At 38.1% G+C, this 9,945-nt stretch overlaps 1 protein-coding gene across 1 annotated transcript in view; it reads right to left on the reverse strand.

The window, feature by feature from the left end:
• The window catches only part of Ack-like (activated Cdc42 kinase-like), a 441,226-nt gene that overhangs the window by 204,417 nt on the left and 226,864 nt on the right, over positions 1-9,945 (reverse strand). The gene's annotated exons all lie outside the window — the stretch shown is intronic.

The following is a 9,945-nucleotide window of genomic DNA, read 5'->3' on the forward strand; positions in this document are numbered from 1 at the left end:
TTATAATTTAGGCTCTTTTTGTAACTTTCATTGCTGTTAACTTCATATGCAATCCTGAAGTTGCAATTTAGTACTGCATGCATGGACGCTTCTGCCAAATGGAGGGTGATACATTGAAGTTGTCAGTATTGTTTTCTTGCCTAGTAAATATAAGATCTAGCAATGAGGGTACATAGAGTCCTCTTTTTCTGGTGCTTTACCTTATATGTTGCGTTATGAAAAACTCCTGCACGAGATCCAGGAGCTTTTGGTCCCAGCAGCTTTCTTGGCTTATTATATCTAGAGTATTCCATTTTATATTTGTATTAAAATCTCCAGTTAGTATAATTCTTTCCAATTTTTCTTCCATTCTATGTAGTAATGCTCTTAACCTCTGATTTTTTTTTTTTTTCTTATAACAGAACGGAGGAAGGAAAAACAAATGAGTAAAAAAAAAAATAATCCATACACCAGATTACTGGTGTCCTCTGTTCATAAAATATCTGTAACAGTTAGACTTGAACAGTTGTGGGTTGAAATTTGGAGGAAAACAACTCTGGGGAAGCGAGTTCCAGAGAGATGCAGTTCGGGGAATGAAAGAATTCTGATAGGCAGAAGTTCTGCAATATGGCTGAGTGACATTCCAGTCATGAGCACTATCAGATGCCCGTGTAGCACGAGGGAAGGCATGGAGAGGTAGCACCATGGACGCAACTTCGTCTGAGCATTTGCCAAAAAAAATCTGTAAAATAATGCAAGGGAGGCAACATTCCTTCTTACTTGCAGGGGAGGTAGTTCATACGTAATGGCAGGGTTGTTAATGATTCTAACAGCTTTATTCTGAATTTTGTCTTGTTGTCTTCATGCAACCTCTCCACAACCATTCCACAAGGGTGAGCAATATTCAAGCTAAGAGCACACATGACTTATAAATTATAGCTAACTGCTCATCGGCGAAGAAGTTATGGACTCTGTACAATAATCCAAGTTTCTTTGAGGCGGTTTTAGCAAGTGATCTGACATGAGAGGTCCAGCTGAGGGCACTGTTAAGTGAGACGCCAAGAATTTCAAAACTTTTGGAGATTGGAATATTAGTAGCACTGAAGATAATGTACGAATCTAGCAATATCTGTCTATTAGTAAACTGTACATATTTAGTTTTACTAGCATTAAAAGAGACAAGGTTGTTTTGTCCCCTTTCACTGATTGTAGATAGATCTTGATTTATGGAGATGGCTGTACTGAGTTGAGAGGTAGAGATATGAGACTTTGTAAATGGATGTCTGAGCGTGAATGAACTATGTAGTGTTGGGTCATCTGCATATGAGTGAATGGGATTGTGGGTGACAGATAAGAGATCATTAATATGAACCAGAAATAGGGTTGGCGGCAGAACTGATCCCTGCGGCACACCGGCGTTAACTGAGTGGAAATTGGAATATACATCATCTACTTTTACTCTTATTTTCCTGTCACTAAGATATGAAGAAATCAAAGGAACAAAAGACATTAGTCCATAGCAAGGGAGTTTGGACAGCAAGGAACGGTGTCATACTCTGTCGAAAACTTTAGAAATATCAAGAGCTACTGCATGAGTTTCTCCAAAAAGATCAATTGATTGGTGGATAGTATGAGTTAAGAGATTGAGTATATCAATGGTGGATCTTTCGTGGCGAAAACCATATTGTCTATCACTAATTAAGTTGTTGGATTCAAGATGTTTAACAATGTGCTTATTAATTAAAGTTTCAAATACCTTACCAAGAGAAGATGTGACAGCTACTGGTCTGTAATTGGAGGGGTCAGACGAACTTCCTTTCTTCGGAACTGGGTGGATATTGGCTTCTTTCCATGAATTTTGGAATAAAGAAGTAGGTATGCATAGTCTGAATAATTTAGCTAGGACAGAGGCAAGTTCAGGGGAACTCTTTTTCAAAACAATTGGCAGAATTCCAGCTGGGCCTGGAGCTTTGTTGGTAGGTAAATCGTCTAGGAAGGATTCTGCGTATCTTGTCTGTATTTTAAGTGGGGCAATTTCGGGAGAGTCAAGTTCCAGTACTGGGACATTCTGGCTGGTATCGTCTATGGTAGAGTTTCTGGCAAAGGTACTGGCAAAGATATCTGCTTTCCCACGTGGGTCCTTTGTAATGTCGCCATCTGAAGATTTTAGTGGGGGAATGGAAGATGACTTGTTAAAGTTATTATTGAAAGAATTAAGAGTTGACCAGAATATTCTATTATCATTAGAGCTGTTAAGTAGTTTTGATGCTTGCTTTTGAAGAAAGTTTGATTTGGATAGATTTAATACAGCTTTTGCATGATTTCTAGCAATGTTAAATTGGGAGAGTGATTCAGATGTTTTTGATTTTAAGTAAGAGTTATATGCTAATGACTATTGGGCTGTTGCTCTGGCACAGTTGCCATCAAAACATTTTGGAGAGTTCAATCTTTTAGTGAACTGTTGACTTGGTATGAATAAATCCATACCAGCTAGTATTAAGTCGCAAATGTGGGACTGGGTAGAATTGGGATCACTAGAGAAGAAAGACTGCCATGGAACATCAGCAAGATAATTTCTAAATCCATCCCAGTCTGCCCTATCAAAGTGCCATCGGGTCACCCTGACAGGTTCAGAACGGGGAGGTGTGGGAGGGTCAACTAATGAGGCTTTGATGAGATTGTGGTCAGAGGATCCAAGTGGTGACTACCTCTATCCTGTATTGATCTGGATTATTTGTCAAGAATAAATCCAAGAGATGGGCATTATGGTCAGGATTATCAGGTATTCTGGTTGGTTGCTTTACCAACTGGGTGAGATTAAATGATTCCGCAAACAGCTCGCACCCTAGACCAGCGTCGTCAGTCCGGGCAGAATGCAATAACCATTCAACATTGTGTATGTTAAAATCACCCAAAATGGTAATTTTGGTGCCAAGGGCAAGGTCAAGGTTACTCAACTGGGTGGATATGGAATCAAATACACTGGGTTCCGAAGAAGCATTGGGGGAACGATAAACTACACAAATATATTTGGTAATGTTTTGATAATTTAATATATATAATGAGTAATCAAAACTGGATGAAGTGAAGTTTAAAATAGTGTCAACTGCATATTGGGATTTGATATAACAACAGGTGCCGCCCTTATAACGGAAGTTTGTAAGGAGATGGTAACCGGGAAAACAAAATGGAGATATATCGGTAGAGGGTGAGATTTGTGGTTCTGTGAGGAAAAGGGCCAAAGGGGATATGGACTGAAGGAAAAAATGAACTGAGTTTAAATTTGTGGTAAGGCCATGGATGTTGGTAAAGAATAAGGCCGCACTGTCACTTCTTCGCCGACAAGCATTCCCAGAGATCCTCATATTTGCCTCTTTCCCATGTGTTTAACCTTGGTGGCATGTATAAATTTGCTACAATTATTTTCCCTTCAGATGTATTGATCTCTACTGCAATCATTTCTACTTGCTATGGTGCATCTAGTTCTATTTCTTTGGTTTTTAGATTTTTCTTTGTTAATATTATAATCCCTCCTCCTGTTTTTAAGTTCCTATCTCTTCTCCATACATTGCATTCCTTTAAGTTTGGGATGTCATTTGATATCCTTGGTGTTAATTTTGTTTCTATCTATCTACTACCGCCAAACGCCACAATCCCGCAAGGGGTGGCCATTTGACTATGAGTTAGTTGTTTTACGGGGAGGGGCACTAACCCTCCACCAACCCACTTGTTGACACGTAGGGAGCACGTATGGGTTGGTTATATGGTTACCACCCAGCGTTGTAAATGATTTCTTGGCTTACAGGAAACCATTTGGCTTGTCACTCAATGTAAAGCCACCTGTAAAGGAAAGAAGAGCAATAAGAAGTGACAGGAAAGATGGGAGAAATAGGAAGAGAGGAGGGCAGGCACAGAAAAAGAATGATAAAGGCTAAGGAAGAAGTAGGCAGCACTACATCAAGTGAGTGGATAATGGTCGCCACCACCTACCACAAAAGTGGGGAAGACCGTGGGGTGATTAGCCACGTTGCTCATCTCCGTAACATAGGCCATTGAGCCTGTGGCGGGTTATTCACCCAATAGCCAACGTTACAAGGCCACTGCATCAACCAGGTTGCCACTTATCTCCTCGATGTGTTACCCGAGGTGAGTCATTTTACTTACAAATCCACAAAGGGTGGACGGACACCTGAATCGAGTGACGGAAGCTACCCGCACCAGGATTCGAACCTTGACGTGAACGGGCTTCGTTGTCAACGATACTAACCGCTCAGCCTCCGTTTCAGTTAGGCATATAATATATGGTTCATTTTCTTTGATATAATCATTCACCTCTAATAATTTATATACCATTCCATCTACATTTGAGTACATCAACTTAATCATCTTATTTACATACTTGTCATGACTTGGTTCTGCTACCTTTCACCTTTTTATTCCTTTCTGTTTATGTACCACTTTCGAACCTGCAATCCGATTACTTTGTAAAAAAATGTATTCTTCTCCTCCTCCTCTGTTCTTCCCTCGTTCTTTGTTTTTGCTTCCTCCCTCTTCCCTTTTAGTAATTCCAGTTCCTCTTGAGTTAGGCATCTTTTTATCCATATATTTTTGAATTCCTCTTTTTCCATGAGTTTCTCTGCATTTTTTAGTATCTCCTCCACAGTGTTTACACTCTGGAAGGTTGCCTTTAGAGGCCTTGACTTATTTCTCTCATATTTCCCTAACCCTTTGTGTTCCTCTATGTCATTATTACAGATTTCCTCTGATACTTCCTTCAATATGCTCATTACATTTGCCATCTCCTTTTTGTCTCTCGAGATCTTGTTTTTATTTCTTCCTCTTCTATACCAGTGATTACTATAGATTTGTTGATATCTGCTGAATCTCTGACCAATTTAGGATTATTTTGGATTATTCTTTGGATATAAATAAAAAATAATCCTAAATTGGTCAGAGATTCAGCAGACATCAACAAATCTATTGGGAAAAGAAGCTGATTAGGAAAAGAAGCTTAGAGGACAAGATTTAAATGCTATGTATAAATAATTATGTGAACTTTATGAAATAGGAGTCCAGAAGTACATCCCATCTCACAGCACAAAGATGCAGAAAAGAAAATAAAGAAATGGTTTAATAACAGAATGTAAAAAATCAAAAGAAAAAAGGATTTATTGTGGAATAGATACAGAAGACACAATAGTGAAAGGGCATATAACAACTATAAACAGGCAAGAAACAATTATACAAGAATAAGGAGGGAAGCCCAAAAACAGTTTGAGGAGGATATCATAAAGAAAAGTAGTGATCAGCCAAAGCTATTTTACAGCTACATCAGAAGCAAAACCAAAGTAAAAGATAAAATACAATCCATTACGGATGAGGGGATCACCTATACACAAGAGAAGGATATTTGTGAAGCACTAAATAAGAATTTCCAATCAGTTTTTACAGAAGAAAAATATTTTGAGAGGGATGATGTGGAACATGCATGCCCACACATACTACCAGATATACAAATATCAGAAAAAGAAATACAGGAGGAGTTAAGTAAATTAGACAAAGGAAAAGCAAATGGTCCTGATGAAATGTCATGTTGAGTGCTACCTGTATGTGCAAAAGAGTTAAGTAAACCATTATCTTTAATTTTCAAGAAATCCTTGACAAACTACCTGATATTTGGAAGAAAGTAATCATTGATTCCCTATTCAAGAAAGAGAACAGACAAAATCCACGCAACTACCGGCCAGTATCACTAACCTGTGTTGTAAGCAAGATATTAGAAAAGCTGATAAGAAAAGTTTGGGTGAATCATCTAGAACACAATAACAGAAAGGGAGTTTGGTTTCAGAAAAGGAAAATCTTGTGTTATTAACCTGTTGAGCTACTATGATAGAGTAACAGAAACATTACAGAAAAGAAAAGGCTGGGTGGACAGTATCCATTTAGATTTCAAGAAAGCATTTGACAGTACCGCACCAAAGACTTTTATGGAAACTGTACCATCAAGTAGGAATCCGAGGCAAACTGTATTGCTGGATGCAAGATTTTCTTTAAAAAAAAAGGAGAAATGAGAACAGTACTAAGGGGAAATTACTCATCATGAAGGGAAGTGACTAACGGAGTTCCACAGGGCTCAGTGCTGGCACCAATCATGTTTTTAGTGTATATAAATGATATAGATAGCAACATTGGATATGAAAGCTATCTAAATATGTTTGCTGATGATGCAAAAATACAAAGGACAATTACTAATACAGACTCTGGTAAAGAGCTACAACAAGAATTACATAAACTTCATGAATGGAGCAATAAATGGCAAATGGAATTCAATATGGACAAGTGTCATGTAATCAAGCTTGGTAATAATGGAAAAAAGACCTGACTGGGATTATAAGTTAGGAAATAAAACTCTACAAACATCAGAAAGAGAGGAGGACCTAGGTGTGATTATTAATAACAGACTATCTCAGGCTGACCAAATCAGTGAGAAGGTACAGAACATGTATACACTGCTTGCAAATATGAGAATAGCATTCACATACATAAATGAAGACATGCTAAGAAAGATAATAACATTATTCATCAGACCAGCCCTGGAGTATGCATCAGTAGTCTGGAGTCCTCATCCCAACAAACAAATAGATAAGATTGAAAAAGTTCAAAGGGCCGCTACAAGATGGGTACCAATCTTATGAGATCTAAGCTATGAAGAAAGGCTAGAAAACCTGAATCTGCCTATTCTACAGGAGAGAAGGAAAACAGGAGACATGATTATGCTATATAAATGCATATCAGGGAAGGAGAAAATAGACATAAATGATCACATAACCTATGGGGATGCATCAGCAAGAGGACACTGCAAAAAACTGCATAAAAAGAGAGGCAATAAAGACATAAGGAAATTTAGTTTCCCAAATAGAGCAAATGATCAATGGAATGCACTACCAAATGAAATAGTGTGTGCCAAAACAATTCATATATTTAAGGATATATATGATAAATATGGTTTAAGACAGGGGACAGTAGGAGCTTGACTCATTCCTGTCAAGATACAATTAGGTAAGAACACACACACACACACACACACACACACACACACACACACACACACACACACACACACACACACACACAGATTAAAGCCCATTATTGTCTCCACTCCTTCACTTATCCTCTACCCTTCCCTGAGCTGCAATTATCACCTCACCTCCTTGTCAATGTCTTCACTTGACCCCATCCTTCCTTGCTATGATGGAACTGCCCCCCCCCCACACACACTTTACACACACACACACACACGAACAGCCGGAGAGAGAGGACGTCCCAGGCATCGCTCCTGACCTTGAGTAGTTTCAGGAATTTTGTCTGTCCTGTCTCCTAGGGTCTTTCTTTAAATTTAAAATAATGAAAGTTGGTAGACTACCAAAAATGTAAAGATTTGTTGGCAATAGTATACATGAATGTTTGTGGCTTATTGGTAACAGCTGTTTAGGTACTTGATCGGTACGTTAAAGATGGCCGAAAATGTAAACAATGAGGGAATGGAATTTCAAGGATTTGATGCTAATACTAATGTCATGGACTTAGTGAAAACATTAATTATGAGGATTAGTGAACTCGAAAAAAAAGTAGAGAATCTAGTGATAAAGGATGTGTCAGGAAATACGGAAACCACCATACAGAGTCTAATCCAGTCCAACGAAACAGCCAATGAAGAGATAAAGAATTTGAAGCGGGAAAATGTTGAACTGAGGAGGAAACTTGAAGAGAGTACCAATAAAACGGAGAAGGTGAGTAATGTACTAGAAGAACACAAGGCAAAGTGGGCACACGTAGAGGAAGAACAGAAAGAAGTGGTCAGCTTAAGAGAGATCATCCAGGAAGAAAGGGAAATGAACAAGAAAGAAATGGAAGAAAATGTAGTGAAAATACTGAAGAAAAAAGAGAAAATAGTGAGAGAAACTGTAGAAAGGAACAGATGTGTGGTAGTATTTGGAAACAGGGAAGAGGAAGAAAGGTTAGGTTCGCAAGACTCGAGAGAGACACGAACATGGTGAGAGGAATATTAGGCAAGATTGACCCCGAAGGAAACAAGTGGGTAAAAGAAATTGAGGAAGTAAGGAGGATAGGCCTTATAAGAAAGGGGAAACATGACCAATGAGAGTCAAGTTTACATCAGAAAGTGTAATAAATGAGATACTTAAAGTGACCTGGAAATTAAGCAAAGAGGCAGGGATGGAAAATATTATAATAAGAAAAGATCTGAATGAAGAAGAAAGAGAAGCTTTAAAATCATTAAAGGAAGAAGTAAAGGAAAAAAATGATAAGAGGACAGAGGAAGAACGTAATACTTTTTTTTTGGAGAGTAGTGGATATGAAAGTAAGGAAATGGTATTTAAGGAAATAGAAGTGAAGCAAATTAGGGGGGATGGTTGTGAAAGATCAGAAGTTGAGGAAGTAAAATGGACAGAGAGTAGGAGAGAAGAGGGTATTAATAATGTCAAAAATAATTTGAAGGTGATATATACTAATGTTGATGGTTTCATATCGACAAGGAATGAAATTAATGATTTCTTGAGAGAACATGAACCTGATGTCATATGCTTTGTAGAGACCAAATTAAGAGAAGATATTGATGTTCATTTGGGAGATGGTAAATACAAACTGTGGAGAAAAGACAGAAAAAAAAAAAAGGGAGGAGGAGTGATGATAGCAATGAAGAACAACATAAATGTAGATACTGTGGAAATGGGAGAAGGCAGGGCTGAAGTGATATATATGAAATTAGAAACTGGAGAGAATGTTAAGAGAGATATGGCGGTAGTGTATGTTTCCCAAAGACGAGAGCATGGAAGGATGACGAATACCATGAGATGTTGTCAGATATGGCTAGCTACTTGCAAAAAATAATTGAGAAAAGCAATAATATAATTTTGGTGGGTGACTTTAATTGTAAAGAGGTGAACTGGGAGGAATGGTACTGGAGGCGGTGAGGATTCGGTGGGGTACTATGTTATTAAATATAATAATGAATAATGTGATGACGCAGTGGGTCAAAGAAGAGACACGGCTTCGAGGTGAGGACACACCAGCAAGGTTAGATTTACTGTTCACCAAAGAACCTGATGTAATAGAATCATTGGAATATCTCTGTCCTTTGGGAAAAAGTGATCACGTGGTCATTGAGTTCCAGATGTTAATAAGAAACGTCGAGCCAAGAGACGAGCTTCATAGACAGGGAAGATACAACTTTGGCAAAGCAAATTTTACAGGATTGAGAAACTTTTTTGAAAATGCGGATTGGAGAAAATTCAGAGAAACAAGAGAGATACAGAGGAAGTGGATATCTTTTTCTAGACCTCTATAATTTGGGAGTGGAAAAATTTGTACCAAGAGTAAGAGGGAAAGAAAACAGGAAAAAAGGAGTGGTTTAATAGAAGGTGTATGATAGCCAAAAAAGAGAGAGATAAGGCGTGGAACAATTGGAGAAAGAGAGGTAACGACAGAACAAAGGAAGAATATAAAAGAACAAGAAACGAATACACAAGAATACGTAGGGAAGAAGAAAGGAATTTTGAAAAAGGTATAATTGACAAATGCAAGGATGAACCCAAACTGTTTTATAGATTTGTTAATGGCAAACTGAAACAAAAGGAAGGAATCACCAAGCTGAAAGTAGATGGAGAGGTCTTTAATGATGCGGCAATGCAAGCAGAAATAATGAACAAACGTTTCCAGTCAAGTTTTCACTAAAGAAAAGGAGCTTGTGGAAGGGGAGGAGTGATTAGAAATGTTCCGGTGATGAAAGATATAAAAGTGGAGGTGCAGGAAGTGTATAAATTACTGGAAACTCAAGATGTAAGGAAAGCCCCAGGACCTGATGGAATTTCTAATTGGGTACTGAAGGAATGCAGAGAACAACTGATGATAAAATTCACAGCTTAATTGTATGCTCACTGGAAGAGG

This window comes from Coenobita brevimanus, chromosome 97 (assembly GCF_032717465.1).
Source record: "Coenobita brevimanus isolate Jiangsu-jjx chromosome 97, ASM3271746v2, whole genome shotgun sequence".
NCBI lineage: Eukaryota > Metazoa > Arthropoda > Malacostraca > Decapoda > Coenobitidae > Coenobita > Coenobita brevimanus.